General features: G+C 54.8%; 1 protein-coding gene across 1 annotated transcript in view; it reads right to left on the minus strand.

Annotated features, from left to right (window-relative positions):
- The window catches only part of STARD8 (StAR related lipid transfer domain containing 8), a 45,131-nt gene extending 26,322 nt beyond the window's left edge, over window positions 1–18,809 (minus strand). Inside the window, exon 1 of the mRNA XM_054388678.1 lies at window positions 18,729–18,809. The gene's annotated coding sequence lies outside the window, so the exon portion shown is untranslated. The remainder of the gene's footprint in view (window positions 1–18,728) is intronic.
- Window positions 18,810–20,623: the final 1,814 nt, after the last annotated feature.

Consider the following 20,623-nt stretch of genomic DNA (forward strand, 5'->3'; position numbering starts at 1 on the left):
ACAAAATCCAAGTTTCACAAAGCAGCCAAAGACCACTTCTCATGTAAGAGCAGGTCTGTGTTCTCCGGGGCAGGACCTTCACGCTGCCCATGGGACCTCTCTGATCTGCCGAGTTCAGGGCTCAGTGAGAGCCTGCACCCAATGTCCGACAGCATGGCCCAGTATTACTCACTGTAGCATTTCCCTCCTCACCCCACAGCTCACAGCCCTGAAGCCCTCTCCCCTTCTCCCCTCCCCCCCCGCCCCTCCAACGCCTTCCTTTCCTCTTGCTTTGAACTGCTTGCAAGCAAACTGGCGTCGGCAGGCGATGCCACGTCCCGCGGCACAGCTGGCACCAGCAACAGTGCCGGCTGCCGGGCAGGGGGTCGGGCTCATGGAAAGGCATCTTGGCTTGGGCTCAGGAAACAACCCGAGGTTAGAGGAGCTGGCATGCCCTGCGACCACCACGCTGGCACCAGCTTGGCCGACTCCGCGAGAGCCCAAATGCTGTAAGGCTGCAGAGCTGTTCCGCCTGCAGCAGCTTAAGGAGGGAGCGGAGGGTTTGGCAGCACAGCCACACGCAGCCTCGACTCGAATCTGCCTGCTCTGTCGCTTCCACTTCCCCTCCTTCCTACCCCACACAGCCGCACCCTCACTTCTGCCTTATTTCAGGGGGCTCCCAAGGTGCTTCAAGAGCAGCCCCTCTTCTGTTGGGCAAAACCTATGGATCCTTTCAAGGCAAAACCAAATAAATAAAGGAAAATCTGCCTTGTTCTACAAGAAAAAAAAAAAAAACAAAACAAAACAAAAAAAAACCCACAAAAAAAACCACGCCAAACGACAGCTTCTGACCCTTCCCGCACCCTGCCACTCGAAAGCCAAAGCAAAGAAATCCCTGACAAGAAAAAGCCGTTTTACACTCTCCCCTCTCCCCCCGCAAGTGCGTTTGCTGGCTGAAACCACCCAACGGCAACACAAAGCTGGGACACGAGCAGACTCACCATGGCAGAAGCTGTTAATCCTGGCTTTGTTCATTGGAACCCGTGGATGAAATGCAGAGAAGAATATCAGCATGACCACCAGCCTCCTCAAGCCCCCACCTCAGCCACCCCAGGATCAGCCGCCGGAGGCAAGAACTCGCTCTCAGCCAAGCCCTTCTCGCTGGCGGTCAGCTGGGGAATTCCAATTTTTCCATGCGCGCCGAGCTAACCAGATGTGCCCTCATGGACCCTGCTGCCCGGGCAGCGTCTCATTCCCGGTTGGAAGCAAAGAGGACATCCCCGGCCGTGCCGAGGCTCAGCCGCCGGGAACGCGGGGGTGGGAGCAGCGGGAGCGCGCCCGGGCGCCTAGCGGAGCGCACATGCTCGCCGCACGCTGCTTGACTGCTTCCAGCTCTCCGAGCCCTGCCCGAGCGGTGTGACGGGCTCACTGCCCCCACAGCAGTCATTCCTGTGGCTGTTCCTCCGAGCATCAGAATCACAGCATCACAGAAAACATCCGGTTGGAAGAGACCTGCAAGATCATCCAGTCCAACCTTTGACACAGCGCTGAAGGGTCAACACTAAACCATGTCCCTAAGTGCCAGGTCCACAGGCTGCTTAAACACCTAAACATCCCAGAGCAGGGACATCGAGGTGGCCTGTGCTGGCCCATCTCAGCTGGGCAGCATACAGCTTTCAGCTGCAACTGGAAAAATTAGGGATCAAGATGATCCCAGAATTCCATAGTGGAAGTTGGAAGGGACTTCTTGATATCATCCAGTCCAACCCCCCCTGCTAAAGCAGGGTCACTCTCAGCAGGACTGCAGTGTCCAGGTGGGTTTGGAATCTCTCCAGAGAAGGAGACTCCACAACCTCTCTGGGCTGTCGCACCCTCACAACAAAGAAGTTTTTCCTCCTGTTCAGATGGAACCTCTTGGGTTCCAGTTCATGCCTGTTGCCCCTTGTCCTGTCACTGGGCACCACTGAAAAGATTCTAGCCCCATCCTCTTGCCCCCTGCCTTTTAGCTGTTGGACAGCTTTGATCATATCCCCTCTCAGTCTGCTATTCCACAGGCTAAACAGCCCCAGGTTCCTCAGAGAGATGCTCCAGTGGTGCTCAGGTGTGAAACATCCCATGGAGCTGCAATTTGCAGACACCAGGCTCTGGAACTGGGATCAACCAGGAGCATGTGGCACTGCCCTTCAGTGAGCCAGGAGGAAAGAGAGCAGTGGAGACCACTAGAACCTCATTTCCCATTCCATCAAATGTTGACTCATCCAACCCCTGACTAAGGGCTCCTTGGGGTTAACTGCAGAGCACAGAAGCTGCCAGCTTCAGGGCAATGTGCAAACACAACCCTTCTTGTGTGCAGATGGAAAAACTAAAAGCAAAGACTGATCTGTCATACACTTCCCACTCCCTCAAGATACCAAAGAGAACTGAAAGTTTTGGAAGAAGATGGTTCATGGATGAGAACAGGAGAATCATAGAATTGTCAAGGTTGGAAGGGACCTCAAGGATCATCCAGTTCCAACCCCCTGCCCTGGGCAGGGACACCTCACACTAGATTGCTCAGAGCCACATCCAGCCTGGCCTTAAAAACCTCCAGGGATGAGGCTTCCACCACCTTCCTGGGCAACCTGTTCCAGTGCCTCACCACTGAAAAACTTCTTCCTAACATCCAATCTGAATCTACCCATTTGATTTTTTTTTTTCCATTCCCCCTAGCCCTATCACTACCTGACACCCTAAAAAGTCCCTCACCAGCTTTCTTGTAGGACCCCTTAAGATACTGGAAGGCCACAATAAGGTCTGACCTGCCATCCAAGATATCTAGACTTAACTGACTAAGTTCCTATATGTTCCTGGTCTGTGCCCAACCCCTTGGTACTTCACCTTGCCCTGGGACTGCTCCTTTCCTCTATGAAGGACTTGCCAGCATTCCAGGCAGAGTGAAGCTGAGGGAAGCACTATTGTCCAAGCAAGAAGCTCTGGGTGACAATGGAATCAGTCTCCATCATGAAAAGCATGTTCTCTGCAACTGCACTTCCCCAGGTCAGAGCTTTGGCCATCAATAATTTAGAGTATGAGCTACGTGATGCCCTGAGTTGAGCAGGACCTGGCAGGGGAGATCCCAGATCCAAAGCACAGCAGGCTGGTAAATCCATCTGTGAGCAGACCTTGGAAAGGAATGGGATGAAAAGCCCAGCACACATGACAGCCAGGGTGTCCAGCTGACAGCAGCAACCCCTGCGCAGATGGGGAGGTGTCACAGCAGCATCCAAGCCACCAGTGATCATGTGTAAAATTTCCACCAAGTCTGGGAGTCAAAAGCCACTTCCAAATATGATCTCACACCCCAGAAATGCTGGAAAGCACCAGGCCCCAGGACAACCACGCTGCTGCCCTTTGGCATTGCTGCAACAGAGGGTGCCTTGGCCGCTGCCTGCTCCAGCTCACAACACGTGCTCCACCAAAGCTGCTCCAGGACCCCCCAGAGATGTTTTGACACAGCCCATTAATGAAATCCTTGAACCCAGAGGTCTTGGTCCTCCTGGGATGGAAAGCAAGACCTCCCCTTGCAAAGAGAGCGCTGCTGAAAGCCAGCAGAGGACTGGGCCAAGTGATAACAAATGCTGCTGCTGCTGCTATTTCACTGGGAGAAAGACCTTTCTGTGCACACAGACACCAAACCCAGCTGGCACTGGAGGTGCAGGAAGCTGGTGGCCAATCTCCACAGGGGACACACCACCCACCCTCACACCAGCACTGAGACCAGGTGCCATGCACACATCCTGCCCCTTGCAACACCCTCCCCCCAACACCCCCCACCCCCACCCCCCAACGGGATTTGTGTCCAGTTCTCCTCAGGAAAATCCTCTTCCACCGCTCTCCTGGCCAGACCTTCCTGTCATTAACATTACTGTGGGGCCACAGAAGGAAACCAGTCCGTCATTTCCAGCTGCAGCAAGAGCTGTAGTTGCCTCCAGTCAGCCAACATCTGGAGGTGGGGGAGAAGGCAGGACACAGCCTTTGCTGGCTCCAACACCACAGGACAGGCAGATAGGTGCCCCCTTGTCTAGAGCACATTGAAATGCTGCCCAGGAGAGGAGGCTGAGATGGTGTCTGAACCTACACCTCCTTTGGGGGCACAGAGAAGGTGCCAATGACACTGTTCCTGTCACCCATGGGAGAAAGGAGGAGCTGGCACAGCCCACCCATCAAGAAGTTCCCTTCATGTCCCGGGGAGCTGCTACCTAAAGAAGTGAGGGAAGGGTGTCCCAGCACCAGGAAAATACCTGACATGAGGACCTGCAGCCTGCCTTGTCAACTCCTGGTTCTTGCCCAGTTGGACTTCGGATTCATCTGATGGCTTCTTGAGCCCAAGATCATCACAAAAACATGGAGGTCAGAGTGAAAACTTACAACAAGGGTGGATGGAACCAGACAGCACGGACTTGTGGTTTACAAAGGTCACCTGAGTCAAACAGGAGTCCACAGCCCTTATCTCTTTTTTTTTTTTTTTATCCCCACTGGAAGAAGATGGTTTTGGGGCTGGAGTCAAAGCTCAAGCTTCCTCCTCCTTATGAGAGGGCCAAGAGACACTTTGAGGAGCAGTTTTAAAGGTTGTCACAGTTTTGCAAAGAGACAAAGGAACATTTCAAGAAACTACAGAAGTGTCCTTGCCAGGAATTTGGGGAATGTCAGGGAATATTACAAAACAGGATGCAGAAGCTGGCCCCAAGCAATATTATAGACTCATATGCAGGCCTGACAGTCAAGAGCCATGGGAATGGCAAATTCAGAGAACTGGCACAGCCACCTCTGCCATCCAGTCCTGCACCCTCTCCTCAGCCCAGGCACAGCCTAAACCATGGCCCTCAGTGTAGAACATGACATCTGCTGAGGGGCAGAAGCAGCCATAGAGCCTGTCCACGAAACAGCAGTGGAGGAGCTGAGGGTGCATGGAGGGAACTGGAGTGGGTCCATGGTTGAAGGACAGTCCCAAATGCCAGAGCATTGCTGTATGCAATAGGAAATGCTTCCAGAGATGGTTAAATGACTCTTCTTCAGCTGTGTTAATTAACCAGGTACTTCCCAGCCTTCCAAGGGATTTACAGGCACAGGAGCTCACACCCCTGCATAGCTTCTGCTGCTCAAGGGAAGTTGTGACGCCGAAGGCATCGGAGCTGGTGCTGTGGCTGCAGACAGCAAGGTCAGAAGCAGAGGAAGAGCTCCTCAGGGTCAAGCCAAGGAGAAGGCCATGTGTTAGAAGGCAGCAGGAAGCCCTAAACCAACCCACAGCCCATTTGCAGGAGCAACAGTAGAAAACAGAGGGCAGTTCCTGGCAAGGCAATGCCTTTTGGCAGGAATGGGCATGTTTTCTCCCAGCTTGCCTCCCTTGTGAAAGCCCCTCTGTGAGCAGAAGGAGATTTGTCACTGCAAGACCTGCTGGGGGTTTTCTTGCCTGGCTGCACAATGGCCTCGCTTGTGCTGGCAGCCGGAGCGGGGCAGGAGGAGCCTGCTGCTAAAAGCAGGCAAGTTCCCCTCCTGAGGACAGGCTCAGGCACAGGGCTGATGCTCCAGCCCTCCTCTCATGCTTTCTGGGGGCTGTGAAAGCTCTGACCTGAAGACAGTTACACTGGACTCTCCACCTGCCATCACACACAGAGGAGCCTCTCCAGTGACACCTCTGCCACAGCAACACGCAGGGCAGGGAAGCCTCCCCCCCACTGCAGGGCAGGAGGACCAAAGCAAAGGGTATCACCCTCTTCACTCAGGTCTCCTTGCCAGGAAGAGCCCTCAGCAAGGCTGAAAGCTTGCACCATGGCATGGTGCAGGGTAAGACACCTCAGCAGCCACCATCCCTGCTCCCCACACCTCAGTGGGACCGCTCACCCTTGGAGGGGCCACCTCAGTGCCCCACTTGAGTGCTTTCCGTGGCAGCATTCTACACGAGTAAACTTCTCCAGCCTCCTTCAGAACAATGCTTTGAGTGTCTCCTCAAGCAAAATTTACTTTTCCATCTCACTAGAATGCAGCAGTTCTCCTGGGGCTGTTTCTGAGGAAACCTTTGCCTCAGAAAACTTCTGCCCCCGGGCTGCAGCCCAGCCTCGTTTGTGGTAAATCAATCAGCTCACATCCTTCCAAATCCCATCCTGGCTATCCTTATGAGTCACTGGCTTTTGGCTCACACCTGTGTGCCCTCTGAAGGGACTCAAAGCTCTTCATTAACAAGTGCCTTTTACAAGTGCTTAGAAGAATGGAGTCCTCAGCTGCTTTGAAAGATTCTCTCTCTATCCCATTGTGAAGGGGCTGGCCCAGCATGCCAGCAGTCCCTCAGCATCTTCAGAGGGAGAGAATCACCACTCCACCAGCCCCAAGGCTGCTCAGTCCTGTCTGAGTCTGTCTGGATTTTGCTTTTGTCCAAACCACAGAATCACAAAATGGTTTGGGTTGGAAGGGACCTCAAAGATCAACTAGTTCCAACCCCCCTGCCGTATGCAAGGACATCTCCCACTAGACCACACTGCTCAAGGCCTCATCCAACCTGGTCTTGAACACAACCTGCACAGCCACAACCTCCCTGGGGTTCCAGTGTGTCTCTGCTCACTGGGAAAAAGGCCACTGAAAAGCAAAGCAAGGGGAAAACTTCTCTGTTTGAACACCCTCACCTGCTAAGGCCCCAAATGCCTCAAAAATCTGTCTTTGAAAATACAGCACCTCCATGGTTTAAACATGAAATGAGCCTTAGGAACCAATCCAAGTTCCATGGAAACATGAGGAAAAATTTTTTCACTGTGAGGGTGATGGAGCACTGGAACAGGCTGCCCAGGGAGGGGTTGTTGAGTCTCCCTCTCTGGAGATATTCAAAACCCACCTGGATGCATTCCTGTGTGACCTGGAAGAAGTGATCCTACTCTGGCAGGACTGGATGATCTTTCAAGGTCCCTTCCAGCTCTTAACATTCTATGATTCTGTGACTCCAGAGCCTGGGTGCATGGGTGGCCAGCTGCTGACGTGCTGTGGGAGCTCCAGCCACACGAATGGGCACCCTCCCAGCCCTGCCTCACAGGCAGGCTTGCACAGACACAGGTGTGCATGGTGACATTGGCCTGGGATGGCCACGCCAGAGGACTTGCTGCTCTTGCCTGCCAGCTGCTCACAGAGCGTTTCGTTCCTGCCTGCAGAACGAGCCAGGGTCACGAGGTGCCTGCTGGCTCAGATCACCCATCTGCACCAGAGGAGCTGATCTTTGCTCTGCCCAGAGCTCCAGAGTGTTCCCAGGGAGAGCTGAGGGATGTGACACCTCCTTCCACCTCCATATTCCACCTCCACTGCAAACACCCCAGGGTCCATCCCCATGTCAGGACTTGCAGGCTGGCACTGGAGGGGGATGCAGGGCTGGATGGGGCTTCCTCTGCAGTCCCCACCTGGGAAGCAACACACAGCATTCCTCCTTCCTGTGCCCACTGAGGTGGAGAGGGCTGGAGCTGAGCAGAACTCTTTGTGGTCCCTTCACTTTCCTCCACACAACCTGCAGCTTTTTCCTTCTTGCTATTTTTGCCCTGAGAAAGGCTTGAGCTGTACCAAGTGCTGGTTCAGACTGGCCAACCCTCCAGCTCTGCTGAAGAAGGAGTTGCTCCAGTTCCCAGTGTAGCCACCAGCACACTGCCAGGAGTTGCCATTCCAAAGCAAGGAGGGAGGACCAGCACATTTGCTGTCCTTCTTTCCAAGCCCTGTCTGCTGTTACAGAATGGTTTAAAGGGTTGGAAGGTGACCTTTAAAGGTCATCTAGTTCAACTTTCCTACACTAGCAAGGACACCTTCAACTAGACCAGGCTGTTCAAAGCCCCATCCGACCTGACCTGGAATGTTTCCAGGGCTGGGGCATCTACCACCTCCCTGGGCAACCTGAGTCAGTGTCTCACTGTCCCAGTGTTTCACCTTTTCCTCTCCAGACAAGGAGCCATTTCTGGATATGTTCCTCATGCCCACCAGCTGGGCCAGAGAGAACACTGCAGTGACCAGGAGGCTTTCACAGCCACCCCAAGGCAGGCAAAACATTTCTCACCAGCTGCTGGCAGCTCTGCACCATGACAGGTCCTCCAGGGCAGTGACCCAGCATCCTGGCTGGGTAGGGGAGCAGCTGTGGTAGCCATGCAACCAGGAGCTCACTGGAAGCCCATGGCTCCTCCTGCCTGTGGCTAGCACAACCCTCCCCATGGCCAGTCCCAGGCAAAGCTGGAGATGGGCATCAGAAAAATGAGGAATCAGTGTCAAAGCCACCAGTGCATCACCCAATAGCCCAAAGAGCTCAGGCACCTGGCCAAGAAACAAGAGTGCCTGGAAAATCTACCTGACAGACTTGTGCTGCTCTCTTCATGCTGCCAGGAGCTGTTTAGGAGCACAGGTCCTGTTCAAGGGGTAGTATGTACCACCAGAGACCAAGGACCTTCCCCCCAGGTGAAGCCTGAGGATGCCAGAGATCTCCATTTGCAGGAATCTCAGAGGCTTCATGTACCAGAAGGATGTACCCATCCCAGGCACCCCGGGAGGATTGGCCCTGCCAAGACACATGTTCATAACTGACCATGTTTTCCTCCTTGCCATGGAGACAAAATGCCAGTGAACCTTATCAAGCACCAATCACAGACTTCCAACCTCATTATCTTCTGCTTCCTCTGATGGCTGCTGCCCAAGAAACCTCTGGTTTTGAGGTAGAGCCTGAGGTCACTCAGGGAGCTCCTGTGCGAGAAACCCACGACCTTTCACGGGACCTCCCTGAGGGACCTCAGGCTGCACCTCAAAATGAGATGTGCCACCCCGAAACAGAGCCCTGGTAAAGACAGGGTCAGAGGTAGGACCTTGCTGAGGGCTTGCAGAGCTGAGCAGGGGCAGGAAGGAACCACGTCAAACCACAGAGCTCTGCCAAGGGCTTGGTGCTGCTTCCGCCAACAGTTCTGCAGAACTTCACTGATGAGCAAACATCTGCAGCTCCACATTCACAAACCCAGGCTCCATTCATGCAAAAACCCCACTGCTTCTCGGGCAGGTAGGAAAGCTGTGGGGAACAGGAGCAGGAGAGGCAGAGGTAGGCATCACCTGATGTGGTGCTCCAGGGACAGTGTGACCCCCCAACACACACCCCCAAAACGGCTTCCTAAGCCAGAGGAAGAGGTCTGGGGCACACCCAGCTCCTCCCAAAATAGGCAAATCCACCCCTAATGCACCTCCAGCCCAGCCCCAGACTTTCCTGCTGCCCAAAATCCTTCAGCCTGTTCAAGCTGCAGGCTGTGGATCACCTTCTTTCAAGTCCAAGGTCATGGCTAACAGAATCCCTGTGCCCACAAAATGGAGCACGAGGCACAAAAGCTTTGGCTCCAGCAAGCTCTGTCCTTCCTCTTCCTTTACCAGTTCTTCAATCCCACACTGTGTGTCCTGCCATCACCACAAGCACTCCTCCTACTGCCTGGGGACTGTCCAGAGAGGAGAGGATGGTGAATGACATGGGCACCTCACCCATCTCTTTGAAGCTCCATGCCAGAGCAGGAGCATGCTTCCCAGTGGACACAAAGCCATTCTAGTAACCACCCAGCTTGAGCTCCATGTCACACATGGTGGTGAGGCACCCAGAGGAGAGCAGCAGCAGAACAAGACCAGGTTGCCCTGGTGGTTGGGGCCCCATCCTTGGAGGTATTTGAGGTGAGGCTTGACAGGGCTCTGGACAACCTGACCTAGTTGAGGATGTCCCTGCTGACTGCAGAGAGGGTTGGACTGAATGACCTTCATAGGTCCCTTCCTACCCAGACCATTCTATGATTCTGTAAGATTCAGTTGCACCTGAGGCCACAGGCAGCAGCCAGGGAGGTGAACCAGACCAGGGCTTGCAGCTCTCCTTCCCCCAAAGCTCTCCTGAGGCCTGATGGCCAGCAGCATTTTAGGCTTGATCTTAGAAAGAAGTTCTTCACAGACAGAGAGATTGCCCCTTGGAATGTGCTGCCCAGGGGGGTGGTGAGGTCGACGTCCCTGGAGGTGTTTAAGAAAAGCCTGGATGAGGCACTAGTGCCATAGCCTGGCTGATTAGTTAGGGCTGGGTGATCAGTTGGGCTTGGTGATCTCAGAGGTCTCTTCCAACCTGGCTGACTGATTCTGTGATTCCCATGGCTGGGACCACCACTCCTCAGCTTGCCAAAGCCAAGCAGCACTACCAGTGGCCCCAGCAGGGTTGGGGCCAGGAGCCAAGGTGGAACAATGGCAAGCATTTAGAGAGCAGGAAGCTGCATCTGCTGGATGAAACGCTATCTTCAAACAAGACCTGTTTGGATAACTCCAGTTTCATAACTCGCCTCTTCCGACGTTAGGAAATCACAGTAATAAAAAGAAAACAGAATGGGGGAGAAGGAACTTGGCACAGGGAACAATGGGAGAGCTGCTGGGACCCCACTGCTGCCTCCCAGGCGAGCCCAGCCCACCGGGGCTCACCCAGCTGCGAGCTCCCAGCGCTCTGCACAGGAATAAATCTGATCAAGCATCAAGGGGAGAAGAGTTAAATCTGCACCACAGACACATCAAGAGCAGAGGAGGCTTTGATGAGCTCATCTGGTACTGTGCTTGCTCCCTTGATTTCTTTGTTGTTAATGGGAATCAAAGGCGTCCTGGAGGAGGGAAGAGAATTAAGAGGTGGTCAACAATAAACTTTGGAATTTCGTGTCCGGCAGGACTTGTCTTAAAAGTGATGGAAGGGATGGTCCTAAAGGGTGGAAGGGGACGACAGGACATCTTTTCTTGGCATTGAGCACTTTCAGGGCACAGCCAGCCAGCTGTTTTCTGCTGCTAGCCATGTTGAATTATGCTGAAGACGTAAATTCCTCATATTAACCTAAACCCCCTCAAAACAGACCCAGAGAAGGACCTAATGCTGCCTTACTGGTCACTATCTAGCAGGGAGAAGCAACAAGAGGGAAGACAAACAGCTCCAGGCTCTGAGCCAGCATAACCAGCAGCAAGGCCAACTCAAATCCTCACACCAAACCAAGCTCCCTGGCCAGGGGCAGCTCCATTTTCCAGAGCCTATGGTTCCTCTCTGGTGGTTTTTGCAGACCTGGGCTGGGTAATCACTCCATGGTTCCACCACAGCACAGCACAGCATGGCACAGCACCCACAAGGACAGCCAAGGGCATCAGGCTCTACACTGTAACTCCTTATTGCAGAGGACACAGAGCACCCCTCAGCCCCCAGACACACCAAAGGGGCAAGCAGCCCCGAGAACAAGGGGGGTTTGCAAAGGCAGGGCTTGGCAGTGGGAATTTTGTCCCTGTTTCTGAACAGCTGGATGTCAATCAGAGCTGGATGCTCTGAAAGGGCTGTTTGGGGTCCCAACACCCCACACATGCTGGCTCAGCCCCACTGCTGGGGCTCAGGACCCTGCTGCTTGTCTGACTACAACAGCTGGTCCTGCAAACACTGCTCCCAGCTGCCACCTCCAACAATTTGGGACAAGAAGCCAAAAGCTGAGGTCACTCAGCTCGGGCCACTGGACCCTTCCTCAGCACCCACCTCCTCCTCCCCACCCTCCCCAGTCCAAATATAAACTTGCTTACAGGAAATGCCTTAAAGAAAAGGCACCTCCCTGAGTCCTGAAGAATGCCCAGAAAATAAACTGTCTCTGGACACGAAGGAAATGGCTTTCCCCCCCCCCCCTTAAATCAGACTGCAAAGCAGCTTTAACCCTTTCAGTCCCTGCTGCAAACTCAGCCACCCACACACCTCAAAACCCTGGGGCTCTTTCAAGTGGTCTGTGCTCCAGACTGGAGAGGCAAGAAGAGCCTCCTGCCAGAGGTCCCTGGATCCTTGTACCATGACTGAGTCTTGAGCAAAATAGTCCAAAATTCGTAATCCAATGGCAAAATATCTGATAAAGAAAGCACCAGACCCTCAGAACAGGCTCAGTCTGAGACCCACTCTTAACTTTGCATAAACACAGGCTCCATTCCCAGAGCCACCAGGCACAGGAGGAGCTCACACAGCTGTTGGCATTGCTGGAGGTCCTGCATCACCCCACACTGCTGGGGAGGACAGGGATGAGTGGGCTGCACCCCCTCCCCTTCCCAGAGCCCTTTTGTGGGATGCTTTAATCCCAGGTCATCCAGACCCCCAGCAACACCACCTCCCAGCCCCAGTATCTCCAGCCGAGCAGGAAGCAGAGCAAGGTAGGGAGCTATAGGAAGTACAAGCAATGGGTTTGGCCCAACGTCCCTACACTGAACACAAGAAAAAGAAAAGAAACCCAGAAAACAGAGAGGGAGGGAAGGAGGGAGGGAGGGAAGGAGGGAGGGAGGGAAGGAGGGAGGGAAGGAAGGAGGGAGGGAAGGAAGGAGGGAGGGAAGGAAGGAGGGAGGGAGGGAAGGAGGGAGGGAGGGAAGGAGGGAGGGAGGGAAGGAGGGAGGGAGGGAAGGAGGGAGGGAGGGAAGGAGGGAGGGAAGGAAGGAGGGAGGGAAGGAAGGAGGGAGGGAAGGAGGGAAGGAGGGAAGGAGGGAAGGAGGGAGGGAGGGAGGGAGGGAAGGAGGGAAGGAGGGAAGGAGGGAGGGAGGGAGGGAGGGAGGGAAGGTGAGCACCACTGTGCATTCACAGGTCACAGCCTCCAGAGGAAGAAATTTTATCATCTCTCTTCTGCACAGGAGAAAACTGAGGCAAAGCTTCTCCTGAGGCAGAGCCAAGGCCAAGAGCAGAGCCCAGCTCCCTGCAGCAACACACACACTTCCCTTGTCCCCAGCCCGCGTCGCCTCCCTAAACGTGCCCCTTCAGAACTGTACACGCAGGGCTTTGAGTCCCAGATGCACCAAGCAGCTTGATACGAGTCAGCTGCTGCTGCAAAAGGCCCCAAAGACTTCTTGCTTTGGGGTTTTTTTAGACGGCAGCAGTGCTGGAAAAGCTGTGCTGCAGGGGCGTGTGTGCCGGCCCCGGGCGTGGGAAAGGGAAGCAGCAGGGTCAGCTGCCTCTGGGCTGGAAAGCACACGGCAGGGGTTCAGCAGGAGATCACACCTGCCTCTGGGCAGGGAGATGATTTCTGCTCAGTCCGTGGGGTTTTTGCCTCCTGTATTGAAGTGCCCAGTGAGAACGGCCTGGAGGTGCCTGAGCTGGCAGCTATCCTGCAGAGCTGTAGCAAGAGCTCTGGAGAGCTCCACGGCAGAAGGATGCTTCTGCAATGGGTCCAGGAGAGCCTTCTGGCTCTGCTGAGACAAGCTGTGCAAGGGAACCCAGAGATCCAGGAAACATTTTCACACCTAGAACCTTTGGAGATGCCCACATGGAAGGTGTTAATGAGGAGCAAATCACACAGCAGGCATTGGAGATGGACATCTCCAGCAGCTGAAGTCTGCTGGACAACCCAGTGGAGCTCCCCAGCACTCCCACCACTACACTGTGCCCATTATGTATTTTACTGGGACGTTAAATACACCTCTAAGCTTTAACAGTCTTCACAGCAAAGCCCTTACCCATCCTGCTGGCAGGATGAGGCCCCAAGAGGAAACAGGTACTTTCCTCTGTGGTTCCCAGCAGCTGCTGTTGAGCTGGCCTGGAGGCAGGGCATTTATGCATGGCATAAACCAATGAAGGAAACATTCTCTGCTCCAAAGTAACAACAGAAGGTCAGACTCAGAGACATTTGCAGTAGACGAAAAAAGATTTGGAGATGGGCACAAGGTTGCTGAATGAAGCCCAGAGACCATCACATCAATGTTCAGTTTTCCCTCAGCAGGGCTGGAGGGGATGAGAGGGGGCCAGAGGAACCCAGGTAAGGCAATGGGGCACCCAGCAGGTCCTGATGACCTATCCTCTCATACACACAGTCTCAAGTGTGCTCAAGTGCTTCAAATCTGTATTTTCCCTTCAGCCCATTATTTCTAGCTGAGGGAGAAGCACTGCTTCCTAATTTTTGCTGCTCCTGAGAGCACCACAGCTCCCAGGACTTCATTCCAGGAGAAATCAGACAGCTAGAGCTCAGGTCCAGCCCTGGACATTGAAGCTGGTGCCTGACCATGCCTGGAGGCTCATGCTGGTGGCTGTGCCAGGGGACAACCACCCAAGGGGGTTTGCTCAGGAAAGGGTACAGTGTCCATGAGGCAATTACCTGCCTGGGAAAATGAAGCTGAGACACCAGCCCTGCCTGCCCAGATCTCCTGCTCTTACCCAATGACACTAATGACAGGAGGTCAAGTGCACTCTGAGTCACCACTGAATGTCACTGGCCCACAGCCTTGTGACACCCCTGCCTGTGGCCATTTCCAGTTTCACCAGGAGCTACCAGCTGCCACTCACCAGCACACCCCCCCAGCTCCCTGCGAGCAAACCTTCCCTGAAGCCCCACAAACTGCTCCACCTCCCTCCCCACACCGACCTGCAGCCCCAAGTCCAGCCTTTTCCTCTTCAGCCCTGTCCTTTTTAAATTCCTTTTCCCTCTAAATGTTCTTTTGCTTGCCCTCTCTGCCCATGCCCCAAGCTGAGCTGCCAGCTGCCAGCCACCCCACTCTGCAGACACAGGTCCCTGGGGCTGAAGGTGAGAGGATGGAAAGCCCTGCAGCCCCTCTTCCTCACCCTGGCGCAACATGGGGGTTGAACTAGATCATATCCAGAGGTCCCTTCAAACTCCCACCATGCTGAATTCATGGCCAGTGTGCTCCTCAGCAGCTGCCATCTCACCTGCATGAGGTGTGACACCAAACCTGCTTGGCCAGCAGGTTTTGGTAATCCTGAGCTCACCCTGATCAGCTGCAACAACCCCTGGCATCTCAGTGGGACCTGTGAGGTGGACACTGGGGAAGCCACAGCAGGATAGAGCTGAGCTCAGCCATAGGACAGCATGAGGAACTCAAGCTGGACATGAACCTCCTTGCAGCAGGATGTGAAAGGTTGAGCTGACTGGGGAAGGCTAAGCTGCTGCACTTGTCCATGCCCCTTCCCAGCCCAGCCGTTAACGTTTACTCTGCCTGTAACTGGCACTGGCTGACAAATGCTCTTTTCTGATAAGGGATCCTGCAAGCAGCTTGACAAACAGCTCTGCTGCTGGGCACTGGGCAAGCGTGCTCACGTGGCATGGGGACACTGCTGATCATTAACTGTGCAGCAGAGAGAAGAGCAGGAGACAGCCACCCATGGGTGTCACAGCTCAGCAACCAGAGGTGGGGGCTGGATGCTCTCAGAGCCCACAGTAGCCAGGGTTAGCATCCAGGGTCACCCCCCAGGGGGCACTGGGATGAGCATGGAGCAGGGCAGAGTAAGGCCATCTCCACACCACCAACAGTGCCTGTGAGGAACCCTGCAGATAATCATAGAATGGTTTGGGTTGGAAGGGACCTCTGAAGCTCATCCAGTCCCACCCTCCTGTACTCAGCAGGGACACCCTCCTTTAGAGCAAGTTGCTCAGAGCCTTGTTGAGCCTTGAACAGCTCCAGGGATGAGACCTCAACCACCTCCCTCAGCAACCTGTTGCAGTGTTCCACCACCCTCATGGTGCAGAACTTATTTCTAACATCCAATTTAAATCTCCTCTAATGTCAAACCATAGCCCCCTGTCCTATCCCTGCAGGCCTTTGCAAACAGTCCCTCTGCAGCCTTCTTGTAGCCCCCTCCAGGTACTGGCAGGCTGCTATGAGGTCTCCCTGGAGCTTTCTCGTCTGCCGGCTGAACCACCACAGCTCCCTCAGCCTGTCCTCATAGCAGAGGTGTTCCAGCCCCCTGATCATTTTCATGGCCCTCCTCTGGACCCACTCCATCAGGTCCATGTCCTTCCTGAGTTGAGGGCTCCAGAGCTGGACACCAAATTAATCAGAAGTCAGACAGTGAAAACCCACAAGCCAGCACTTCCTGCACCTAGAAGGGAATTTCTTGCTGGAAATGTAGGAGCAGCCCCTATCCCTTTAAATTTCTGCACCCAGCCCAGCTGCCTGGAGAAGCTTGATACAATTATCCGGAGGTGACTTTCAGGAAGGCTCCACACGAAGGGTTATTGTGGCTCAATCATTAACCGGGCGGGAGACCCCCGGCCTTGCTGGAATGCAGCCATGCACTGCCAGTCTGCTGCGGAGCGTGCGGGAGCTCGGCACAAAGCTTCACAGGCAGCTCCTCTGGCCTGGCCACCAACAAACTTCTGGCCACTTCCCTTCGTGGCCCCCTTTCCAGCACTAAATCCAACCAAACACCTCCTTCACACTTCCCTGTGGGGCTGAAACAGTGTGTGGATGAAGGGAAGCTGAGAAACAAGAGCCAGGTTGCATGCAGACGTCCCCACCACCACCACACATGCCTCAGTTCCTGCCTCAGTTCCCACCTCAGCAGCACTCCAAATCTGAGGTGCTGCTGCTCCTGGCAGGTCCTCTCAGCTCAGGACTGACACCATCACAGCATGGGACAGGTATGAGCAGCAGCATCCCAGCATGAAGGCTATCCACTGCCTCTGAAGGACTTCACCCCAAAACCAGCTCAGCTGTCACCACTGGGCCTTGGCAACGTGTTTCACCAAACCTGGTGGGCAGAGGTGGGCAGTGTCTCTGTCGTCAGGCTGTTGGAGATGGAAAGAGATACCAATGCTATGCAATAAGCTCTGAAGCAGGGTTGAGGTCCTGCTGTCCCTCAGGACCATTCCTAGCTCCCCATACCGTCATTATGCTAGGAGACATCTCCTGCCCTGCAGCCTCATCATCAACACGCTGCCTGTGCTTTGGAGGATTCAAGCCCCATCACATCTGAATGCAAAAGCCCTTCCAAAAGCATGGAGAGTGGAAACATCAGTCTGCAAAGCCCTGCAACGGGCCAGCTGTCCTGGGCTCCTCGATTCTCCTCTCTGCTGGCAACGATTTACCCTGTTCCCAGGAGAGCGAAGCCAAGGCAGCACCTGGCCTCCAGAAGCTTTGCAATGCTTGCTTGCCACAGCAGAGCCGGGCCAGGGAAGCTGGCAGGGCTCGGGGCCAGCCAGCGTGTCAGGTTGTTCCTCCACTGCAAAGTCACACAGCAACCCCTGCTAAGCCCTCAGGGAAAGGACAACCTTCCCTTCCCCTGCTCAACTGTGACTGGCTTTAAGAACTTCCAAATCTATTTGAAATGAGTACAAAAACCCAAGGGAAGTACTGCAGTGCCCTCAGGCATCGCCATATGTCGTTCTCTTACGAAACTAAATGGCTGGCAACCTGTCCCAAGCACAGGCTGGGGTTGGGACACTGAGGCAATACAGAGGAGGAATGCTCAGCAGGAGCACGGCTGGGTTCATTCAGCAGGGCTTTTATTAGAAAAATATTTCTCAGAGGAAGCACAGGAACACGGTGTGAATGTGAGCACCTCATGTTTGATACCCACTCTGCACTGGGGCTCAATGTTGAGTCACAGAAGGGACTTCCAGGCAAGTTTTTGGGACAAAGGTGGGAGCTGATTTTTCCCTGCAAGAAGGGGGTTTGAGCTGAACCGTGCCCCTGCCCAGCACTAGTGAGGAGCAGTGCCCTGCACAAGGGTGCAGAGCACTGAGGGGCTGGTGTTCCTGCTTCAGCAGCCTGCTGCCTCTCTTAACCAGATTTCAGTTAAAGTGTAAACAGAAAAAAAAAAAAAAAAAGCACATTCATTGATAAGAATTCAAGTATGCACATGGAAAAGAATGCAGAGCTCTGCCAACAACATCACGACACATGCTTTGATGTCCTGGGACCGTGCAAGGGTCTCCAAAAGAAGAGGCTACTCCAAAACACAACCCACCAATCCCACAAGCTGGTGTTTAAGCTTGCCATGATCCAACAGCCCCTGAGAAGACATCTTGCCCTACCTTGGCAGCACTACTGCCTGTTCATAACGTGACACGTCAGGCACGCGTGGCGAACCCATCTGTTTCCACCAAAGATAAAGGGCTCCAAACGAGATGACCAACTGCAAGCACGTGCCCACGTGCCAAAAGCCTTAGCATCAAGTCCCCCTGCACAGCAGAAGGGCTTGATCCAAAGCCTCTGGACGTCAGCACAGCTTTTCCATGAACTCTGGATCAGAAGGCAAATCTGTGCTTTTCCAGGCACTGTTTTAATCATGGTAATCCCAGGTAGAGGTGGAATGAGGAGAAGCCCTGAGGAAACCTGGGCAGCCCCGGACTCACATCCAGCCCTTCTGCATCCCCCTGTGTGCCGAGCGATGGGGCCGCAGCAGTGACCTGGTCAGCCATGGAAGGAGCCCAGCAGCCTCCCACACCGAACCACCAACTCGGATGGACGCAGCCTGCGGATCCTCACCCCACGCCCTGCTGTGACTCAGCCCGGGGATGACCGGGACCTGCTAACAGCTCGGCTATGTCGGGAAACGACCTCCGGGCTTCTCCTCCTCCCCGGCTAAACCACAGCCACCTTGTCCCGGCAGCGTGCCCGCCGGCACATACAGATAACACCGATAACGGGCGTGAACCTGACAGCGGTCACAGCGGGGAGCGTGGCGGGAGCAGCGTCCTCCGGAGCTGCACAGCACAGTGCTGGCTGCCGTCACCCAAATTCCAGCCCTGCCTCTGCCATCAGACCCCCAACACATCCCCACGGACACACAAACACGGGGGTCCCCTAACACACACATACGCTCTCAAACACCATCCCCCAGCACACAAACACCCCCCAAGACCCAACTCCCAAACACCTTCACACACCTCCCTACACACAAACAGCGCTCCCCAAACACCGTCCTGACCCCACGAACAGCCCTCCACACCCCCACGCACACTCCGGAGAACCCCCGGTCTCTGCTTTACCTTCGGGCCGTGCCGTGCCCCCGTCAAAACGTCGCTTCCCGGGGGTGATCTCTTGGGACCCGGAGAGAAGGAGGAGGAAGAGGGGTGCGAAGGGGGCTGGAGGACCCTCGGCCCCGCCGCGGGCGGGGGCGGGCTCGGGCCGGGACCAGCCACGGCTCCGGCCGTTGTCGGTGTGAGCGGGGCCGCGGCAGGTGCGGGGCTGCGGGGCGGGGCCGGGGCGGGGCCGGTGGCTCCGCCTCCAACCCCCGGGACGTGCCCGCCCCGTGCCCGCCCCATTCCTGCCCCATTCCTGCCCCACCGCCGCCGGGATCCCCCGGGCACCTTCCAGAGCCCGGAGAAACCCGAGTGCTGGTGCCCAGCGCAGGGTGTGAGGCCGAAGGTCCCGAGGCTGCTCCATGTAGCAACTGCAGGAGCTGGGGTTGCTCAGCCTGGAGAAAAGGAGGCTGAGGGGAGAGCTTCTCACCGTCTACAACTCCCTCAAAGGAGGCTGGAGACAGGTGCAGGTCATTCTCTTCTCCCAAGGAACAAGTGATAGAACAAGAGGAAATGGCCTCAAGTTGTGCTAGGGGATGTTTAGGTTGGACTTGAGGAACAATTTCTTCCCCAGAAGAGCTGTCAAGTCCTGAAACAGGTTGCCTGGGGCAGCGGTGGAGTCCCTGTCCCTGCAGGGATTTCAAAGCCGTGGAGATGTGGTGTTGAGGGACACAGTTTAGTGATGACCTGGCTATTCTGGGCTAATATTGCATTTGGTGATCCTAAGGGTCTCTTCCAACCAAAAGAATTCCATAATTCCATGATTCTATTATTCTCTGATTCTGTGCACACATATACAAGTCAAAGCATGCAGCCACATCAGATGCAGCCCTGGGAAGGGGCTGCCACAACACGTGTGAAACCCAGTGTGATCCCAGACCCTGCCCCTGTCCCAGTCCCACAAGGCTGCTCTGTGCTGCCCTCAGCCTCTCAGTCCCCTGTCCCCCCACATTCAGCCATCTCCCTCCCTCCACTTCCAGACCAGCAGCAGCAACTGTGGGGCCTGGCCTGGCTTCATGTGGGCTGGGGGCCCTAGGACAAGGACACTGAACAGCTGCAACCTCTTCACTGGGCTGAACACCCATGAGGGTCCCTCAGGCTCTTCCCCCACAAAGACAAGTCCCAGGGAATTTTCTGCACAGACACCCATCTGTCCCTGTCTCTCCCTGCCCATCAAGCCACGCGGGTGGGAAAACAGGGATGCAAGCCACAGCCAGGCACCAAGAGGAGCAGAGAGGCTGCTCCTGCAGGATGTGTCTGCCTAAAATCCCCCTCATGCTGCAGGGGATTTCCTTGTCCTCCAACGGCACAGGCTGAGAAAAATCCTCCCCACAGCACACACACACCTCACAACCTGGCTTAGGGATTCTAGACCCATGTCATGGGTGATGGGACCAGCTGCAGACTACATGCAAGAGGGTGAAACAGAAAATATGGGAGGAGGTGTGGGATAGAGGGGCTAAGGTGGGGGGGGGGGAAGCAGATTTTAGGTGGACTTGATGGAGGCATTTGTTAGTGGGGAAGGGGAGATTAAAGGGCTGGAGGTCAGCAAGCACCAGACTCAGTGTGTAAGGAGCAGCAGAGAGGAAGGACAGTGTCAGATGGAGGTGATGGGCAAGAGGCTTGAGGAGCAAATACACAAAGCACAGATGCAATGCTAGGGGAGAAAGGCAACAGTTTGGTGTGAGATGACCAGAAAGGCAAGAGAGAGACCAGCTACATTGCAGGGAAGCTATAACCAGCTCTTCTCTTGAAATTACTGGCTTGCCAAAGTACCCTAACATGGGAGGATCAAGGAAAAAAATCAGAAGTTTTTTCCATTGTTTTCACAGTCTGAGAGGCTTTTCATGCACATCTCCTTC

Source organism: Indicator indicator, chromosome 17, assembly GCF_027791375.1.
Source record: "Indicator indicator isolate 239-I01 chromosome 17, UM_Iind_1.1, whole genome shotgun sequence".
Classification (NCBI taxonomy): Eukaryota; Metazoa; Chordata; class Aves; order Piciformes; family Indicatoridae; genus Indicator; species Indicator indicator.